We start from the raw sequence: 22,552 nt of genomic DNA on the forward strand, positions 1-22,552 counted from the left end.
TTTTTTGTTGGTTTTTTTGCATTACAATTCTTAATACACATATATACCACAATTTTTGTATCTCTGTTTGTAGATAAAGTATGTTGAAACCCAATTCAAGTCTTCATACATGTGTTTTGTATGGAAATGTCTGTCACATTCCACCATTGTTCCTAATCTCCTGTCCCCTCTCTTTTCCTCCCACCCCTCTTCCCTATCTAGAATTCATCTATTCCTCCTATGCTCTCCCTCCCTACCCCACTATGAGTCAGCCTCCTTATATCAGACAAAACATTTGCCATTTGTTTTTTGGGGGGATTGGCTGACTTCACTTAGCATTATCTTCTTCAGCGCCATCCATTTACCTGCAAATGCCATGATTTTATTCTCTTTTATTGCTGAGTAAAATTTTCATTGTGTACATATGCCATATTTTTTATCCATTCATCCACTGAAGGGCATCAAGTTTGGCTCCACAGTTTAGCTATTGTGAATTGTGCTGCTATAAACATTGATGTGGCTGTGTCCTTGTAGTATGCTGTTTTTAAGTCCTTTTGGTATAGTTTGAAGAGATCTGGGTCAAATGGTGGTTCCATTTCCAGATTTCCAAGGAATCTCCATACTGCTTTCCAAATTGGCTGCACCAATTTGCAGTTCCACGAGAAATATATGAGTGTACCTTTTTCCTATATCCTCACCAACACCTATTGTTGTTTGTCTTCATAATACCTGTAATTCTGATTTGAGTGAGATGATATCTTAGAGTGGTTTTTATTTGCATTTCTCTGATTGCTAGAGATGATGAGAATTTTTTAATATATTGTTGATTGAATGTATATCCTCTTCTGACAAGTGTCTGTTCAGGTCCTTGGCCCATTTGTTGATTGGGTTATTTGTTTTTCAAGTGTTTAGCTTTTTGAGTTATTTATATATTCTAGAGATTAGTGCTCTATCTGATGTGTGAAGAGTAAAAGTTTGCTCCCAAGATGTAGGCTCTTTATTCATCTCACTGATTGTTTCTTTTGCTGAGAAGAAACTTTTTAGTTTGATTCCATTCCATTTATTGATTCTTGGTTTTAAGTCTTGCACTACAGGAGTCTTAATAAGGAAGTTGGGGCCTAATCCCACATGATGAAGAATTGGGGCCACTTTTTCTTCTATTAGACACAGTCTTTGGTTTAATTCCTAGGTTCTTGATCCATTTTGAGTTGAGTTTTGTGCATGGTGAAAGATGAAGTTTAATTTCATTTTGTTGTATATGGATTTCCAGTTTTCCCATCACCATTTGTTGAAAATGCTATCTTTTCTCCAGTGCATGGTTTTGGCACCTTTGTCTAATATAAGATAATTGTAATTTTGTGGTGTCCTCTATTCTTGGATGTTCTGTTCATGGTTTCTTACCATTATCACTGTGTGGTCTACGTTTCTTTCAAGATTATATATTTTGTATTCATAAATGTGCAGTCTGGATAATCAGATACTTCCCCAGGGTGCTCATGGGAAAACTTTCAGGTCATTTCACCTACTTGCTGAGGTGTAGGTCCTGAGCTGGTACCCAGCAGCCCTGCCAGAGTGCCCCAGGCTGTCTGTGTCCCAGGAAGGCAAAGCCCTGGCCGGCTGCCCACCCCCACTCTACACCAACACCCACTCTGCTTTCTGGCATTCCCATGAAAGCCCAAACTTGCAATACTGTAGCTGACCCCACCAGATGCCTTCCCAACTTCTTCCAGATGTTTCTCTACCAGACCTCCATCAGGACCATGGGTCAGGGAAATCAAAAGCCCAGGGTTGAAGCTGAGCATAACTCTCTGGGATCTGACTGCCTGTCTCTAATGCCCTGGGCACAACTCAGACATCAGGTTGAAACAATACCTGTTCCACCTTCCCTGAGATTACAACGACCCCAGGTGGTAAGGGTTGGCTCAGGCCTGGCACAGTGAGGAAGGCTGTTGTCTGGAGAAGTAAAGACCACAGAGCCAGGGGTGATAGCTATCTAGCCAGCAGGCCATGTGGGATCTATGCTCAGGAGTGCAAACTAAAGAAGCAGGGTGTATGGGTGGGGTGCACAGAACTGGCTGGGCCTGGGGCTTGGAGTACAGTCAGAAACAAGGCCTGAATAGAGGGGTGGGTGGGGGTGGGGGCTAATTGTAGTGGCACCTCAGCTCCTTCCTGCAGAACCTAATAAATAGACCATGGTGATGTCCATATCTGCAGATCACAACTTCTCAGGACTAAGAATATTCTTGAACCTCTTAATATTTCAAGTCACATCCAAATCCAATTTCAAGTTCCCCTACCAGCCTCTGTGCTCCTTCCCAGCCCCCCAACTTGCCTAGCATCTGGGAGGCACTGGCTTCCAGTGGTCTTACCCAGGACCCCTCAGGGCTCTCACAGCCAGGGCTGGGTGGCCTGTATGACCTGTCCAAGGCCAGCCTCAATCCAACCCACACCTACTTAGACACTGGGCTGCTTGAGGGGGTGGAGCTGAGCCACATGGCCCCTTCCTCAACATCTCACTAGAGCCACAGGCCTCTTGGGACCAACCCTTTGGGCTCCAGGTTCAACTCAGGCTGTAAAAGAGCCCCTTTGATCCCTAGCTTCTGTGCACCCAAAGTTGTCCTTGTGCCTCCTCAGATGAGGGCCTGAAGGGATTTGCCTGGAGCTCTCTGTCCTGGTGGGGACACCTGGGTTCCAACTCAGGCTTCTGCCCTGTGTGCTGGGGTAAGTGACTTCACCTCTCTGTGCCTCTTTCCCCATCAGTGGGCTGGTAGGATCAATGTCTCCAGAATAAGCTGTGAAAGTTTTGGGGGCAAGAGGGGGTGTCTGCACCCTCCTCTCCAGGTGCAGTTCCTAGCTGCAGACTCCCCTTTCTTGCCCAAAGCAGCTCAATCTCTGGTCCCTCAGAGAGGTGAGGAACTTGAGGTGCCACCAGGAGCCTGTGTGAGGTGGGGACTCCCCAGCCTGCTCCACCTGCCCCATCAGCAACCCAAGCCCACTGCACTCCCCTGGCCAGGCCACTTGTGGAGTTTTGCCAATGCTAATGACAGCAGAGGTGGCTGCACTGGCATGCAGGTGAGTGGCAGGCAGGTGGTGGGCAAGGAGCATGGAAGGATGATACTGCCTGCTCTGCCCCAACCCAGCCAGGGGACCAAGCCCCTCAGCCTCTGATACCAGAGGCCAGTGCAGGAAGGTGATGAGACCCTGCAGAGGGCAACCAGAACACCTCAGAGACACTGGGCCCCAAGGAAGGAGGAGGTTTGAAATATCACTGAAGAAATAACCCCATCACCAAAGCCTTGCTTTGGTTGGGAGGGCCTGGCAATGGAAGGAAGGCCCCATGAGCACCCCCAGAGTCTCTGATCTTGAGTAGTGCCCACCCAGGCCATGAGGGCTTCTCCTTGGTGACAGAATACAGAGCAGCATAACCTGTACTCAGTCCTAGTGTACTGGACTTGGAGTCCCAGGCTCTCAGCCTCCTGTAAGCAGCACACAACAGTAGGAGCAGCCCCTGTCACAAAAGACAAAATACTGAGGTGAAGAAAGCCTGAGTGGCTGGCCGAGGCCTTGGGGATGCTTAGTGCTGAGCTATGCTGTGAACCCAGGTTCTGGTCAGCTTCTGGGCAGCCCGAGGTACATAGACCTGAAACACCTGGCTACAGGAGCCCACATTCTCTGGAGGGTCAGTATCCTGCCTCCAGGGGAGCATGGAAGGTGGGTCCCTGTCTCCTCTCCCCATCCTCTTATCCTAAGGCTGGCTCCCACCCCGAACCATTGACCATGTGCATAGCTCAGCACTAAGCATCCCCAAGGCCTGGGCCAGCCACTCAGAGTTTCTTCACCTTAGTCTCCTGTCTGTTGTGACAGGGGCTGCTCCTACTGTTGTGTGCTGCTTACAGGAGGCTGAGAGCCTGGGACTTCACAACGGGTACACTAGGACTGAGTACAGGTTATGCTGCTGTGTATTCTGTCACCAAGGAGAAGCCCTCATGGCCTGGGTGGGCACTACTCAAGCAGAGATTCTGGGGGTGCTCATGGGGCCTTCCTTCCAGCCCCAGGCCCTCCCAAACAAAGCAAGGCTTTGGTGACTGGGTTATTTCTTCAGTGACATTCCACACCTCCTCCTTCCTTGGGGCCCAGTGTCAGATGCCTCTGCCTGCTGTGACTTAGCCCAGCTGTTACTCAGCCTCCTGTTTGCTGGTTGCTGTCTTTTTTTTTTAATTTTCCAAAGTATGACATGGCCTCTGAGCCATGGCAGGGTATTCCTGCTGCACTGTTAGGGGACTCCTCTCAGGCCTAAGTCCGTGAGTGCCCAGGGGGGCCCGTGGCTTGTTCTGGCTAAGTGGCTGATAATTAGATGCTGGGATGAGGCATCCTTGGACTCTGGTCCTGGACAGACTCTGTCACCTCCAGGGCCAGCAGTCTGCACCTCAGTTCCACCTGACTCAGACACGAAGTTGGGACACCTGACCAAAGTCACCCTCCCAAACTGCTTCCCAAATCAAGGGGCCAATGTCCTTGACACTGTAGATTAGGGACCTAGAGGCTAGAAACCCTCCAAGGGAGGGGCGTCCCAGAGCCCTGCTTCTTAAGGAAGGAGTAAGAAATGGAGATATGTCCTAGGAAGATTCAGGATGTGGGTCAGTGCCACTCATGGCTGCTGTTTTCCTAGGCACTGAGCCTGGTCCGTAGGAGCCAAGCAGGGAAGGACAGCCCTGATGCGGATCCTTCTCAGGATTGGGCCCAGGTTTAGTTTGTGTGAATTCACTTAGGATTTCTCTGTCTCCTCATCCTGAAATGGAGTTAGCACCCCCTTTGAGGGCAGTGCTCTGGTGCCAAAGAGATGAAATGGGAGCCACCAAGTGTAGACCCCAGTTCTGACCCCTGCATTTAGAAGGTTCTCTGTCTGTGAAAAGGTTCATTGCCCAGAGGAGCCTGCTGCAAAGCAGTGGCCTACACACCACAGGAAATCTGGGAGGACAAAAAGAAGTGCTTCATGATAAGCACTGAGGGATTTACTGTCTATGTTTTAAATACAAAATCCCAATGAGATGCAAATAATGCACAGGAAATAAACCTGGACATGACAAAAGTAAACAAATAAAAATATATTTGTTTTGCAAATAACTTCTCCCATTCTGTGGTTTGTTTCTTCATTCTCTTAACATTTTCTTTTTCAGATCCTAAGTTATTGATGGATTCACTGATACATTATTTGGGATCAGATCTCACTATGTTGCCCAGGCTTTCTTAAACTCCTGAACTTATGTGCCCAGCGTCCCAGGTTCTTAAAAGTTTTTAATTTTATCAAAGTCCCAACTTACCAGTATTTTCTTTCATGGATTTTGAGATTCAATGAAAAGAATAGCATCAAATGCAAGATTATCTAAATACTTTCTCATGTTATTTTATAAATGTCAGAGTTATATGCTTAAATTTAGGTATTCAAGTTTAACACGTAGAAGTAGAGAGTAAAATGATTATTACCAGATTCTGACCTTAAAACAGACACATCCACCAGTGGAATATCATAGAAGATGCAGAGATAAATCCACACATGTATAATTATCTGGTCCTTAACAAGATGTCAAAAACATATGTTGAAGAAAAAATAACCTTTAAACAAATGCTGTTGAGAAAACTGAGTAACATGTATGAAATAATAAAATGAGACTCTTATTATATATATCAAAATAAAAGTGATTTTAAAATGTGTCATCACAAAAATAACATGGATCAGGAAAGACTAGATAGATATGTTAATGAGCTTGACTTTTTAATAATTCTGCATTATATATATATATATATATATATATATATATATATATATTAAAAAATCACATGGTACCCCATAAATATTCATAATTCTGACTGCTCAGTTCAAAACAATGTTAACAATGTAATAAAAATTAGACCTAAGATGCAGGTTGAGAAAAAACTCATTGAAAGGAGCAAGTCTATAATCTATTCCATAGATCAATTTGCAAGTCCTACAACCTTTTTTCTCCTTCTCCAGTACTGTTGACTAGTATGGGTCTTTTTCCTTTCTATACAAACTTTAGATTAAGTTTGCATCTATACAACATATCATCCTACAACAGCACAATTCACATTATTCTTAAGTGCACTTGGAACTCCAATCAAGATAGATCACATATTAGGATACAAAAGATAACTGAACAAATTAAAAAAATAATTATCATAGAAAATATGCCCTTAGACAACATGCAATAAAGTAGAAACATATAACAGAATAATACATAAAAATTACCAAAATTGAACAATATACTTATAAATAGCACATGAGCCAGTCTCAAGAGAAATTCAGAATCATTGAAATTAAAACAAAATTTAAGGGATGTAGAGAAAGCAGGCTTATTTTTTTTAAGAGAATGCAGACTTATAAGGAAGATTTTAGCACTGGTTGCGTACATTTAAAAAAGAAAGTTATAACATCAATTATTTAAGCATCCACCTTAGGAAAATAGAGAAAGAGTCTAAATAAAGAAAAAAAATTAAATAAAAATTACAATTAAAATTAATGAAGTTTTAAAAAAAGAAATAAACACCAAAAAGTCAATGAAATCCAAAGTAATTTTTTGAAAAGATGAATACAATTAATAAAACCCAAACCAAGGTAATAGAGAAAAAGAAACAGGAAAAAGAAAAACTGAGGTAGAGAAGGAGAAAAGAGGAGAAGTGAGGATACAGACATAAAAGATTTAAAAAATTACTAATATCAGAAATAACAGAAGTTTATCACAACTGATGTCATGGGCATTAAAAGGTTAACAAAAGAATATTAGGAAAAACATGTATACTTATTTTTTTATTTATTCAGGCAAAATTTAATACAATTCTCCCTTGTTTAATAATACACACATGGACTTCCACAGCATTCCTAGATTCTTCTCAGAACCCAGAGGATACTTTACACCAAATTTGCATGACCAGCAAAGATTTTTTATCTACAGAAGGCTTATTATTTGAAAATGGACATTTTCTTCGCAATATGCAAACTACCAGAACTCAATATCTTAATATATTCATGGTGCTCTAACAGAATACCATGAACCAACTGGCTTTATATTATTTTGAATTGACACAGAAATTTATTTCTAATACTTCTGGAGATGGAGGAAGTTCAAGATTAATTCAAGATGTCAGCAGTTTCAGTGTCTCCCAAGGACCTACTTCCTGGAATATAAGGATTTCTTCTTGCTGTGTTCTCACATGGCAGAAGCAGGAAAGGATACCATAGCTTCTTTAATCAAAGCCTTAAACCAATTCATGAGGCTCCATCTTCAGAATATAATCATCTCTCAAAAGTCCCACCTCTTAATACAATTACATAGGAGATTATGGTCCAACTAATATATCTGTGCAAGTACAAAGTAGTCTAAATTCAGTCTATAGCATTCATAAATGCATAAATAGATACTCTTGAGTAGGTGTATATCTAGAATGGAAACAGGTGAATAAAACAGTCTTCCAATGAAGAAAGCACCAGACAAAAAAAATTCATTGTGAATTCTACCAAAAAAATAATAAAGAATAACAATTATTTGAATACAGGACATTTTCCAAATCATTCCATGGGGCTATAATGCCTAAATAAGATAAAGACATAAACAGAAAAAAAATATCTGCCGACAAGTATCTTTTATGAACATAGATTCAAAAACTTCCTCAACAAAGTATTAGCAAACAGAATCTAGCAATACATAATAGCAATTCTACACCAAGACCAAATGATATTTATTCCAGGTGTGCAAACATGGATGGCACCAAGGAAAGCAAGAATGAAATCTGGCTGGGCAAACAAGTCCAGTAGCTCTATGTTCAGCAAAGCACATTGCACCCGATGTTCTGTCCAAGGAGATTGTGTAGCTCCATCTCTGTGGCATTACTGGTTGCAGTTCACATAATCTCTCTTGTCTTCCCTCTCAATTCCTGCAGCTTTCCTTTGTAGATATTCCATGTTACTGGCATCTCTTAATCTTGAGGGTCTCATTTGAGCTCTAGCTTCCTTCATGCATCATCCTCTCAGGAGCTCTCTGCAGGGATTTCAACCCTTCTACACTTTGCCTGGTCTCTCAGACCTTCCTTTAAAATCTCAGAGGACGCCTCCCTGATCCCCAAATTCCAGCATCCTGCAGACCTGCAAAACCAACACTGTGTGTTTGATACCAAGGTCTGCCACCATCTTGAGCAGTAGCCAAGGCTCCTGGGCCATGGTTGCAGCCATCTCTAAGTGTCTGGGCAGCTTAGCACAGTGAAAAACTTCTTAGATCCCCCTGTGAAAGCACGGTTCACCCACGGTGTTGAGGCCCAATCTCCTGAAGTCCTGGGTAGTGTACCCTGAAGAATCTGAATGCAGAGATACTCCAAGGAGGCTGGAATGCTTAACAGGGCAGGATAGCAATAACTCCTCATACTAGGCTAATTCTTATTGGGCACAATGACCCTGAATAAGGAGAAAAATAAGTCTCCAATTATCTTACCTAATATATATTTTAGGTGTATGTTTCCTAGCATTTTATGAGAACATACCCTGTTTTGTCATGGGGAAAATGTTTTCTTAGTACTAGCAATCAATTAGTTGTTTTTGATATGTTGTGCCCCAGTTAAATATTTAACTTCACACTGTGCTATAAAAGATGTTCTGTGCAAGTACAAAGTAGTCTAAAGCTTTGGAGGCTCCCCGACTCCCTCCAATAAACAAATTGTCAATTTTAGGACTCAGAGGCTTCATGCATAATTATGGGACAAAATGCTCGAAGTAGTTTACTTGCAGCAAAGGCTTTTTACTTTTACATGCTTGAACCTGAGATATGTATGGTCTTGAAAATTCCTGGTATGTTTTCAGGCCATCTTTTTTATTGTTTCTAGTTAAAGTACTTAGCTTCTCTTTAGTGACTGTAGTATCTCTTTAAACCACTACCTCCTTAGGTCCAGTTTTACTGTCCCTTTTCTGGCCACACTGCAACTTTTTCAAATCTTTCTTCTCTGTTTTCTGCTCCTGATTAGCATAGTAAACTTGGCTAAAAGTAACTGGCAACATATATGCTTCTGCCTCAATGTTGTGCTGCCTTGAAATTTCCTTCACAGATTAATTCGTCCAACAGCTTTAAATTCAGGACATAAGCAAGCTGTAGACAAATTCTTTTTCAAAAAGTCATTTAATATAAACTCCAAAGTCATACCTGAAATGACCTTCCTCCAGCTTCACCCTTACTTGCTTCAGTTACCATCCTGTTCACCCTTATTTGTGGATTAATCTACTAATTAGTCTAAAGATCTCATTATCTAATCAATGCATCTTTGAAAATTCTTGCATTGCACATTAGGGAGGCACCTCATATCTAAACCATAACAATATGGTACTATTTGGTTCAATACTAGTTTTGTCAATTACTCACGAAGTATGTTGAGTTTTCCAAGTAAAATAATAGACTCCCCTATTTCTGATTGCAATTATATAAGTTTTTCCTTACACATTCTAATGCCTTGATGTTAGATGCATAAGTATAAATAGATTAGTGTTAACATGGTACATGCACACGTGTGTACACACACACAATTCAAAATCCACTTTCAGTGGATTTTATCTTCATGATATGTGCAGTTACCTTGTAACAGATTATTTCCAGTTTCTTTATTTCATATTTTACAACATTGATGTCATTCATTTCACTTATCCTTGTATTATTATTGTCCAATGCAATTCAATTAGTATTCTTATATTTGATTATATAGAATAAGAAAAATGAAGATTTTATTTTACCTTTATTTATTATTCATCTGATGTAAATAGATAAATAATCCCTTATTTATATTTATATTAGTAAGTTTCTTACTTATTAATTTTTTTTTCCTTTCAAAAAATCTCTTAAAATTTCTTGCAAGGTAGAGCTATGACAAATTTTCTCAATTTATGTTTCAATAAGTCTTTATTTTTTCCTCATTTTAAAAGGTTAATTTTCACTAGATTCATAATTATTGATTGATTTTTTAACACTGTAGATATTTCCCTCCAACTTTTTATTTCCTTTTTATTTTGTTCTTTTAAAATGGCTTAAAATTTTGTTTGAATTAGGTATACATACAGTAGAATGCATTTTGACACATCATACATAAATGGAGTACAACTTCTCATTCTTTTAGTTGTACATGATGTAGAATCACACCAGTCATATAATCATATATGCATATAGGGTAATAATGTCTAATTCATTCTATTATCCCCATGTCCCCTTCCCTCCCTTCACTCCCCTCTCTCTAATCCAAAGTACCTCTATTCTTCCTTAGCCCACACCCCCTTATTGTGAATTAGCATTCTCATATCAGAGAAAATATTTGGCCTTTTGGCAGGTGGGGGATTAGGCTTGTTTCACTAACCATGATATTCTCCAGCCCCATTAATTTACCTTCAATGCCATAATTTCATTTTTTTAAGGCTGAGTGTATATACACCACATTTTCTTTATCAATTCATCTTTTGAAGGACATCTATGTTGCTTTCATAGTTTGGCTATTGTGAATTGTCCTTCTGTCTTTTTGATTCCATAGTATCTGACAAAAAGTTTGATATAAGTCTCATCCTGGTTCATTTTTAAAGTTTTGTTCCCCTTCTCTAGATTTTAACAGTTTTTTCATTGTCTCTGGTTTTTTGAAGTTTGAGTATGAGTTGCCCTATGTGTGGATTTTTGTTTTTAGTACTTTTTTGGTTTTCATGATTTGTCACTTGATATCTGTCATTAATGTTAAAAAACTCTTCAGTCAATAAATTGCTTTAAAATTTATCTGTTCCTTTTTATCTTTCTTCAATCTCTAGAATTTCCATTTTGCATGTTACATCTTTTTCTGTCATGAAGTTTTTGGAAATTATATTTATTTTTTTCTCTGTGCAATTTAGATTGAGATGCTTCTATTCACCTCTTCAAGATTATTGATCCTGTCCTTACTGTGTCCAAATTACAGATAAACTAATCAAGGACATTCTTGTTTTCCTGTAGTATTTTTGATTTCCATAATTTTCAGTCTTTATTAGAATCATTCACTTTTCTGCTTGCATTACCCCTCTATTGTCTCATTCTTTTCACTATTTCCAGTAGACTTTTGCCATAGTAATCATAGTTATTTTAAATTCCTTGTATTTTAATTCTCACAACTCTACCTTATTTGATCCTTGTTTTCATGCTTCTTTGATTCCCCATATTGTTTTTTTTTTCTTTTAGCATTCTTTGTAATTTTTCTCCAAGAGTCAGACATAATATATCCAATTCTGAACTAAGGTATAGTGGTTCCTCTCTATCCATGATTTCACTTTTTATAGTTTTATTTACTAGTATTCATATATGGTATGAAAACACTAAATGGAAAATTCTAGAAATAAGCAGTTCATAAATTTTGAATTGTGTACTGTACTGAGTAATGTGATGAAATATCATGGAATCCTGGTCTGCCCTGCTTAGTATGTGAATCATCCCTGTGGCAAGCATATCCAACTACACACCCAACACTATGAAGATTTGATGATCCAGGGTCACTCAAAATCCACAATGCTCCTTCTCATGTACTGTCAGGTCAATAGAAGTCTAATTCTGCCTCACAATTCCTGCATCATTCACCCACAGCATCTCATCACATAGGCCTGTCATCACCTCACATCATCATCATAAGAATGGATGAGTAGAGTACTCTAAGATATTTTGAGAGAGACTATCTTAATTTTTATTGTAGGATAGTTTTAGTTGTTCTACTTTATTGTAGTTATTGTTGTTAATCTTTTACTGCATTTAATTTATAAGCTAAAGTTTATCATATGTGTGTATGTAGAGGAGAAACCATGACATACACATATAGGGTTTGGTACTTCTTGTGATTTCTACCATCCACTGTTAATCTTGAGCATATCTTCCATGAATAAAAGACAAAGACTAAATAAGCTGTCAGAGCAAGGATTTATCAGCAGTTAGGTTATGCTTTCTGTTTACATTAGCTCTCTATGTGAGAGGATAAAATTTCCTCTAGTATTTTTTTTCTTTTATCTCCTCTTTTTTTTTAATTTCATTAGAAATGACCTCATATATAAAATCCAAGTCTTGAAGTTCTTCCAGGTATAATCCCACGATTATTATATAGCAGCCTCATTCATGCAGTGTGGAAAGAAGAGATGCATCTGGAATCCTCTGAGTCTCAGTATTTTAGCAGTCCTGGGCCTCTGGGTTGCGCCAGTTGCAGGTGCTTCTTAGATTTACTGCCCTTCTTAAGTGAGACAGGTTAGATATGGAGGGGTAGAATGGGGTAATTTCCTTTTCACCAAGTTGGATAAGGCTTTGGTGAAGTCTTTCCCTTCTAGGATATTCGTGTGTGTGTGTGTGTGTGTGTGTGTGTGTGTGTTTGTGTGTGTGTGTAGAATACTTTTGGCTTCATTTAATACATTACTTTTCCCCTCCCTCTGGAAAAAAACATTAGATTTTTAGAACTTCACGTTAAGAATCTGGCAAGCCTTCAAGAAGTAAAAGCCATAAAATCTTAGGGCCCTCCTCAGACTAAATCCCCCATATAATTCTCAAGTTAGTTAACATTCAGCTTAATAAGCTTTGTTTAATGAAAAGGGAAAGGTAAATAAAATCTGTTTACCTAGAACATTGTGGGGACAAGTGCATGGAGCACTGTATACATCACATACATCTGAGTAGCAAACCACTCCCCTGTGCTAAGCATGTGACTGGCAAACCACTAACCCCACAGGCAAAGCCCTGGGCATAAGGCCTTGTTGCAGTCCCTGCACTTGCTCCATGGCCTGCTTCTCAATTGGTCGCTGCAAGGAAAGTTAGCCAGAAATTGCATTGGTGGCTGCCTTTACTCTGCTTAGCTACTGCCTGGAAAAAAAAAAAATATATATATATATATATATACACACACACACATACATACATGGCAACTGCACAATAAAATCAGACCTGCTTTCATGCTTGGTCTCTGGAGGTCTTGAATAGTGACTCTGTAGCCACAGTCTCCTCTAACTTGTGCCATGGACCTCCTCACGGGACAAAAGACAGCCCATGCAGAACATGTTGCAAGTGAAGAACAAGAAAAAAGAAAAAGTTTCATAAATAATGAAATTTGGACATGAAATTGACTTGTAGTCTGTCAAAAAGAGTCAATTTTTATTCTAGGGAATTCTCACTCCAAAGGCAAACTGGAAACCAATGAAAACTCTGTAACAAATTTAACTAGGACACAGTTTGCTCCTCTGGGAAAGCAGCTGTCTTCTTGGGGGATTGGCTTAGGCACTGGCAAATGGTTCACTCATCTACAAATCTTTCAAGACAGACTTTAAGGGTTTTGCCTTGCTGTGCCCTAAACCAAAACTATTTCAATACATTTATTATAATTATTAGCGCATGTGAATCACAAAAAAAATTGGTTTCAGTATGAAATTTGCATACATGCATGCAACATACTTGGATTCTATCTACTGTCTTTTTTATTTTAGAGAGAGAGAGAGAGAAAGAGAGAGAATTTTTTTTAATATTTATTTTTTAGTTTTTGGCGGACACAACATCTTTGTTTGTATGTGGTGCTGAGGATCAAACCCAGGCTGCACGCATGCCAGGAGAGCACGCTACCACTTGAGCCACATCCCCAGCCCTCTATCTACTCTCTTAACCTCTACTTAACCTCCCTTGTCTCTTTCCCTTTCCTGAAAGTCTTCTTCCAACTTTCATGTCATCTTCTTTCCTTCCTATATTCAATATGTGGAGAGAACACATGCAATACTTGTCTTTCTGAGTCTGGCCTATGTCACTTAACATGATCATCTACAGTTCCATCCATGTTCCTGCAAATGACATAGTCATCTGTTTATGGGTTCCTAGACTGATTCCATAACTTCACTGTTTTTAATTGTGCTGAAATAATTATGGGTATGCATGTATATCTTAAGTATGCTAATTTTATTTCTGTTGTATAAATTCTGAGAAGTAGTATACTGATTTCCATAAATGTTGTACTAATTTACATTCCAACTAGCAGTGTATAAGAATTCCTTCCTAATATCCTCACCATCATTTATTGTTATTTGTATTCTAGATGATTGCCATTCTAACTGGAGTTAGAATGAATCTCAATGTAGTTTTGATTTCAATTTCCTAATGCCTAAAATTGATAACATTACTTTCTATAATTGCTGCCTATTTGTACTTTTTTCAAGGAGTGTCTGCTCATTTTATTTGCCCATTTACTATATTCATTGTGTGTGTGTTTGTGTGTGTGTGAGTGTGTGCTTTGAGATTTTGAGTTCTTTATATAATTTAGATATTAATCCTCTTTTGGAAGAGTAGTTGACAAAGATTTTCTCCCATTCTGTAGGTTCTCTTTTCATGCTTGTTCCTACTTCGTGTGGTTTCCTTTGCTGTACATAAACTTTTAAATTTTATGCAAGTTAATTATCAATTAATGGTAATATTTCCTAAGTTTTAGGAGTCCTACTGAGGAAGTCACTACATGCAACTATATGTTGGAGTGTTGCCCCTATGTTTGCTTGTGGGAATTGCAAAATTTCTGGTCTAATTCCTAGTTCTTGGTTCCACTTTGACTTGACTTTTGTATAGGGTGAGAAATAGTGATCCAGTTTCATTCTTCCATATATGGCTTCCTACTTTTCCCAGCACCTTTTATTAAATAGTCTATCTTTTCCCATTTGTATTTTTTGGCACATTTTCAAGGATCAGATGGCTTTAGTTCTGTTTCCTATTTTGTTCTATTGGTTTACATGTCATTTATATGCCAGTACTGCACTATTTTTCACACTAAGTCTTTGTAGTATAATTAGAAATTTGGTATTCTGATGCCTCCAACAGTGCTGTTTGTGATCAGGATTGTTCTTGCTATTCTAGATCTTTGTCATTTTTTCCATATAAATTTTACGGTTTTTTTCTGGTTCTGTGAAAAATGTCATTGGTATGTTCATGAGGATTTCATTGAATTTGTAGATCACTATTGGTAGTAAGGTTACTTAACAGTATCAATTGTTAAAATTGTTAAAATGAAGATGGGAGGTCTTTTCATCTTCTAGCATCTTCGTTTTCTTTCATCAAATTTATGTGATTTTCTTTGTACATGTCTGTTATTTCCTTGGTTAGATTTGTCCATAGGGTTTTGTTTTTGATTTTTGTTTTAAGCTATTGTGAATAAATGTGTTTTCCTGAATTCTTTCTTATTGGGTTCATTATTGGTGCATAAAAAAACCTAATAAATTTGTTGAATTTAGTTTATGTTGACCAAACCAGAACTGTAAAAGTCATAGGCTTAAGCAAAATCCAGTCAAATTTTTTCTTGAAGAAGCCATTTTAGTGCCCTGGTGTTCCTATTAAATCTCTATAATTGTATAATGATCCCCCCCACAGGAAACTTGCCTCTGGCCATTGCAAAGATTCAAAATGGTAGTTTGCTTTCCTGGTGAAAGTTACATTAACTTAAATGCACTTTATTTAAAAAAACCCACCATTCAACAACTTGTAATACTTCATGACAACTTCTTTATTCCCAATAATAATAACTTTTAAGGAATTTGTTTAGATTGTACATGCTATTTGATTCATCCTTTAAAAAAATTTTCTTACTGAACTTGGGTTCATGGATCTAGAATAAAAGAAATGAATAACAGACATGAAAATAATTTAGACATATGCAAGACTGTATTTAGAAACATCTATTGATCCAGAAGAGAGACAACATACTGTGGGCAGAAATTCCAGGTTGACTCAAAACAAAGGACAAATATGCATAGCTTTCGTGGCATCTATGTGTCAGTAGAAACACCATCTTTTGATGTCTTCACATACAGAGGTGGGACTTCATAAAATACAGAAGAGCTTATTCATATTAAAGTGTGGACACCAGGATTTATAGAGCTCTGATGAATAACTGAGCTTCATCATGTTGTCTCCTGGTTTGCTGAACTCTGCAGAACATCTCCTTACACAGGCCCATAGGAAATTTCAGCTTGTCCTAAAATGCTGAGAGCCATTGCCAAGTAGGAATGACACATTGTAATCCTTGCCAGCTACCCCATGTTAATTTGCTGCGACCTTGCTTCTGTGTTTGAGAAAGGTGACCCTGCTCAATGACCAGGGTGGATCCAGGATTAGGGTGTATCCTGCAGGAAGTATCCCCGTCCTTGGGTTTAGGGCGTGACAATAGGAGTTTTAGGGAAGTTAGAGGTTGAAGATTATTCCTGCTGGGAGTAGGGCTGCCTGCTGCCTGAGTTCCCGCTGAGTTCTCAGAGAGAAAGTATTTAGGACGTGAATTGTGCGGGGTGGGGGGGGATTGGGATTGTTGGGATTGCCCCAGAACCTGTGTGTAGGCGGCGTGAGATCGGGAATAAAGAATTGCTGTAGGAATATTCTGAAATCATCCTCACACTGTCAATCATTAGGAGCAAAGTTGAAGAGTTCTGGAAGCTAAAAGCAAGCATGAAAGAACCAAGCCTTTTTGTTTATTTTTTTTAATCTGAAAATTAAATGAACACATCTTATAAATAGATTGAAAGTAAAATTGTCTCCCCTGTACCTGTTGCTTGCAAACTAGGGTTTGAAAACTTATATTGCTGTGTGAACTTTGTCTTGTCTTTGGCAGCTGCCTCATCTCAGCTGTGTAGGATGACTTTTCTCCCCTGACCTGCCATCTAGCCACCGTGTGCGGTCAGCCAAGGGCAGCAAGCTCTGTTATCCTGGATTAAAATCCTATCTTCCGCTGGGCATGGTGGTGCAGGCCAGTAATCCCAGTAGCTTGGGAGGTGGAGGAAGAAAGATCATGAGTTCAAAGCCATCCTCAGCAAATTAGTGAGGCCTTAAGCAACTCAGTGAGACCCTGTCTCTAAATTAAATTCAAAAAGGGCTGAGGATGTGACTCACTGGCCAAGTGCCCCAGAGTTCAATCCCTGGTACAAAACAACAACAACAACAACAACAACAAATTCTCTGTCTTCTAGCTTAGTGCTTACTTTTGGCTACCAGTTGGCACATTAATTATGGAATTATAGACTGAAAGAATGATCAAGGCTTGCCATTCGAGAAAATTCCCATTTATTGAGGAACAGCTCTGCTTATTTATAGAGCTGGTGGGTCCTTTGACAGTTATGACAGTTTAATGGTTGAACTGTTTGACAGTTGGCATAGGGTGCTTTCTGATTGGTGGATAAGGATCATGTGAGCCAGCAGGGCTAGTCTGATTGGTGGGTAAGGATCATGTGAGGCAACAGGGCTCACCATTGGATGGCTGTTCTTGGGGGATGGGGAAGTTAGTCTTTGGAGCCTAGGCAACTTCAAACATTGACTAGCTCTATAATTTCTTTATTCTCCAGAACTATCGTCATCCATAGAAAAGTTGAACAATTACTTTTTTGGGCAACTTAGAGGTACTTCTGGTAGCAAATATTGAGCTAAAGATTAGAAGATTTTGTTAGTGGGTATATTTAATTCTTTGAATCTTTCATGATCTTTCATTATATCATACTTTTCATTGTCTTTAAAAATTAAAATCTGCCTTGAGATTATCTAAAATTTTGAAACACAAATGTCACCATATATAAAATTTTCTCAAAGTTTTCAACTTTTTAAAAGTAGCATTATTGTGGGATGGCATCAAACTATGATGCTTCTTCACAGCAAAAGAAACAATCAAGAACATGAAAAGAGAGCCTAAAGAATGAGATAAAATCTTTTTCCACCTGCCTCTCAGATAAAGCATTAATTTCCAGGATATATTAAAAAGCTAAAAAAATTAATACCCAAAACTTCACAAATAACCCAATCAATAAATGGACAAAGGAATTGAAGAGATAGTTCTCAGAAGAAGAAATACAGAGACAGGGGTCCTTGTGTTTCCCCTTTGCAGGCAAAGCAATAAACTTTCTTTTTTTTCTTTTTCTCAAAATCTTATTCTCATTATTGGATTGACATTGGGAACAAGGTCTGAATTTTTGGTACAAATTTGGTATCCTGGGTGGAACACAAGAGAAGCTCCTGCTCTACAATTCTCGGGCAGGTCTGGCTCTCCAAGGAACCCATTTCCATGCTGAGGATGAAGGGTGGCTGGCAAACTTGTTGAGAGCCAACTGCAGTAGAATAAGGAGACAGATGAGTTTGTCTCAGGTGAAAACAGAGAAGATATTCCTGTGAGAAAAGGGAGTGACTGAGAGACTATCCCAACAGCTGCTGAACTCCTGTTGCTTTGGGAAACTCCCACCTTTTTCCCATGAATTGTGCACATTGCTCCATCATGGTCCACTTTGAGAAAAGGGAAACTGAACTCAGTAAATTCACAACACCCTTTTCATCTGGTAAGTTCCACAGTGTGCATGTCAAGACCCTTGATTCCACATATATAGTCCTTCATTGTGAGCACACCTGTAGTGCCTTTGGTGTACAGTCATGATTAAGGGGGGGGACTCAATAACAGAAATATTTCTGTTCTAAGTTATCACCTATTTGTTGGCATTGGCTTTGGGAATTCCCCCTGGTTGTCTGTCTGTGCTATTGTTTTGTTTGTATCTGTTACTATCACTTTTAAGGCATGGCCAACATTGCATTGATCTATATGTAGTCTCTTGGGAAAGATCTTGGCTTATCTATTTAAATATTCCTCTCTGTCAGCCATTGTTTTGGGGTTCATCTCTGGTTGTCTCTCTGTTTCTTTTTAGTGAAATCTTGCAATTTGAGTTTGTCTGTCAGAGGTAAAATAAGTTGAAGAAAGGGCCACCTACAGATACAAGAGTGTCTAAGATAATATTTTACTGTAATGATCTGGCTTTTTGAATACTTTCTGGATTATTACACAATCTTGAAGCTGGAGTTGGTCCATCAAAGGTAAAATAAATTGAAGAAATTTGTATGTGCAGGTCTGTTTTAAATGTTTTATCTGTTAGCCCTGGTTTCAGTAATCCTCTCTTGTCTTTGCTTTTTTTGTATTATGTTACTGGCCCTTAAAGACATGGGCCAAGCTGCATTGATCTTACCTTGAGAAGACAGATCTTGGCTAAAAGGGCCACCTATATGTATAAGCCTATCTAAGAGAAAGATCTTTACTGTAACACAATTTGGTCTTTGAATATTTTTTCTGGATTATTATATGATCTTGCAGTTGATGTTGCTCTGTCAGAGGTAAAGTATATAAAATAGATTCTGTATACACAAACACATATGCAGGTACATTATAAGCGGTCTGAACAATCAGGAACAAAGTTGAAGGTGCCTAAAAGCACTGCCTCTGGTGTTCAAGGATAGCAGGACACCAGAAGAAATGGTTAAATCCTTTCAACCCAGGGCTGGCCCTCCAAGGCCTTCAGCCTGTCTCCAAGCAGTCACAGACCATCTCACTGTGGGTCAAGGATACCAGCTCTAATCTGGAAAAAATATCCAGAAAAATTGCCTGGGCTATAGAAAAATAGACAAAGAGAACCTGCCCTCTGCCCTATCTTCCAGCCTCTTTTGCCAATGGAGGGTGGAGCGGGTAAAGGCTGATGGCCATAAAGAATGTGGCAATGGGTTTCATCATTGTCGGCTTATAACCAGGGGAAAGAAATAGTCTCCCCTTTTAAGGTCTGACAAGGCACCCTTTGGCCAGGGGATATTCATTTCTGGGCAAAGCAATTCTTCCTATAATTTTATCCCATAAAACTAAAAGCTACATAATCCACAAACTCCCAGACCTATGAATGAACAAGAGGAACAAGTGTGGTCCAACTGATGAGAGGGCTGTGTGAGGCCCATGTCAGGCATGAGGAAGAAAGGGTTGAAGGAGGAAACCCCTCCCTTGATGAAGATATTGGTACCCCTACCCAGGTCAGAGAGGTAGGAGACAGCACAGGACAAGTCCTTCCAGGCTTCTTCCAGAGCAAGGATGAGTTCCTTTAGAGAGGTACTTCAGGAACAGGATAAGAAATTTTCTGCAGGGCATACTCCTCAATAAAGGCAGAGAGATGGTATATTCTTGCAAAAAGTTAAGCCCCCATCATTTTCCAAACTAGCATTATTAGCAAGCACACAGTACCTGAATAAAACACTGATAGTTGCTTGCACTGAGATATGCACAGTATTCCCACTGCACATTTATAGTCATGAGATGGAAGATTCTTTGAGGCCATGTGTTTGATAACTTAAAGCATTTTCCTCAAAGTAATAACAACCATAATGTTGGCTTGTGCTCCTAATTGTTATAGTGAAAGTAGGCAAAGGAAAGAATGAACTGAGAGATTCATGTTCCCAGCTCAATTCTGACATAAATGACCAGAAATGTTCTATATTTGCTCAGGAAGAAACTCTCATCCCCTATAACCAGAGCTGAGGTTCCTAAAAACCAAACCCAGAATCACATCATGTGAGTGGCTGAATTAAAATGCACATTGAATTCCCAACATTGCAGAGTGTCTGCTGTGAGGGCATTGATTGGGGCCAGAGGGAGGGTTCTATAAACTGAAATGGGCACTGTTTGCAAGATCTTGATGAAGTTTGAGATGTGGAACCCCTCAACTCATAGTTCTCTTTGCCAGTAAAATAAGCTTCTCCATCCCCATGTGAATTAACCCACTTTGCCTGGAGAAACTCCAGTGGCCTCCCCTGAGGCAGCTTGTACACAAAATACTGCTTATGCTCCTCAGGACTCACTCTCATCACCCTTCTTTTCTTCTAGGCTTACAATTATACTCAAGTTCAAGCAGGCCTTACAGGTGTAGTACAAAGTGGAACCTTGAAGAAATATACTCTGAAAAGGCTACATGACTTTTTTTAATATACAGATATAAGAATGAGGTAATGTGTGTGGCAGAGGACTTCTATTGTGAGACAATGAAGGAAGAAGCACAAACATGTGTCATGTCAAATGTACTTATGTGAGGTCCTCTAAGTAGAGATTCTACTTTTTGCACTTCAGCTCAGTACCAGAACAAGGTCTAATTATTTGGTTTGTTGGCTGAAATGTGGACCAAAAGGTGACCTAAATTCAGTTATTACCAGTACTGCCTTGGAATGACAGAAAGGGAATAATCCAAAGGTTAAGGATGATGGAAATTATACTGACCTTGTCCTTAGTATCTGTTCACTTACACTAAAACAAAGTCTAGAGAACATGTCTTTCACCATGATATTGAGAAATAAACTTGTAGAGAGTCCTAGGATCCTTAAAAATGCCATTGTTCAATTTTACTGCAGGTCAGAGTTTTAAATGGGAACTGCTGCCACTGAACTGGAAAACTTAAAGCATGTAGTAGGAAAACGTTGATTGTGGAATGGTAGGGGCCAAATGGCAGCACTCAGTAACCAAAGAAAAGGTGATTTTGATTACCACATGGAGGCTAGGGTCAAAGGAGCAGTTACAGTAATCTGACCTGCAGAGACCTATAGCACTGGTTACTAATCACTGGGTTTCTTCAAATTAAATAGATGGGAGTTATCCCATAGGGAAGAGAGATGGGAGGGAAAGGAAAGGAGAAGAGGAATTCCATGGAAGAGGAAAGGAGATCCCCTTTGTTTTACAGAATACAGGTATGATGATATGAGAGAAAAAGAAAAGAATTGTGTCACATTAGATTGGGTACAGAGAAGTGATGTGAGGGGAGGGGAGGGGGAGGGGGGAATGGAAGACAGAAGAATAAAATAGATATTATTATTGCTGTGGATATATATGTGACTGCATGACCAATGTAATTCTGCAATGCTATACACTCATAAAAATGAGAAATTATATCCCATCTGATTAAAAATAAATAATTAAATAGATGGGAAGTCTACTAAATTTTTACTGGATCTGCATAAGCAGAAGAGTTCCAGATCAAGTGAACAGAAGTCAAACTTGAATTACAAGAAGAGTCAAAGACCTTCCTTCAATAAATTCCCAGACTGGAACCAATTTGCAGAACCAGAAGCCCTTGAATGAAGGGGAGACTGGGTACCTTTGTGGAAAGACCCTCTGCACTGCCAACATATAAACTATTAATCTTTCTCCTAGGCTTATTCCAAGAAATCTATCACTTCTTACCAGGATGACTGCACTGAGAAAAAGGAAATAATCAGGTATGAGGGAGATTATGAGATAGCCTCTGAACTGACACTGATTTCAGTAAACCCAAACAAAACACTGCTATGGCCCACCAGGTAGGGGCTGGTTGATGGAGGTCACATGATCAATGGAATTTTAGTTTAAGTTCATCTCAAAGTTGGCTCAGAGGTCCTTGATCCCCTCTGTTGTTAGTTCACCAATTATTTAATGCATCACTAAAATAAATATACTTAGAAGCTTCAGACTCCCTACATTGACCCATGGAGTCGGGGCTATTATGGTTGGAAAGGTAAAATGTAAGATACTAAAACTCTCTATCCAGAAAAATAATAAATCAAAAGCAATATTGCATTCCTAGAGGGACTGCAAAAATTAATGCTACTATAAAGAACTTGAAGGGCATAGGGGGCATGATTCTCAGTGTATCCCCATTCAACATTCCTATGCAGCTTGTGCAGAAAACAGATGGATCATGGAGAATGACAGTGGATTACCATAAGCTTAAGTA

The sequence above is a fragment of the Ictidomys tridecemlineatus genome, chromosome 4, assembly GCF_052094955.1.
Source record: "Ictidomys tridecemlineatus isolate mIctTri1 chromosome 4, mIctTri1.hap1, whole genome shotgun sequence".
Taxonomy (NCBI): Eukaryota; Metazoa; Chordata; class Mammalia; order Rodentia; family Sciuridae; genus Ictidomys; species Ictidomys tridecemlineatus.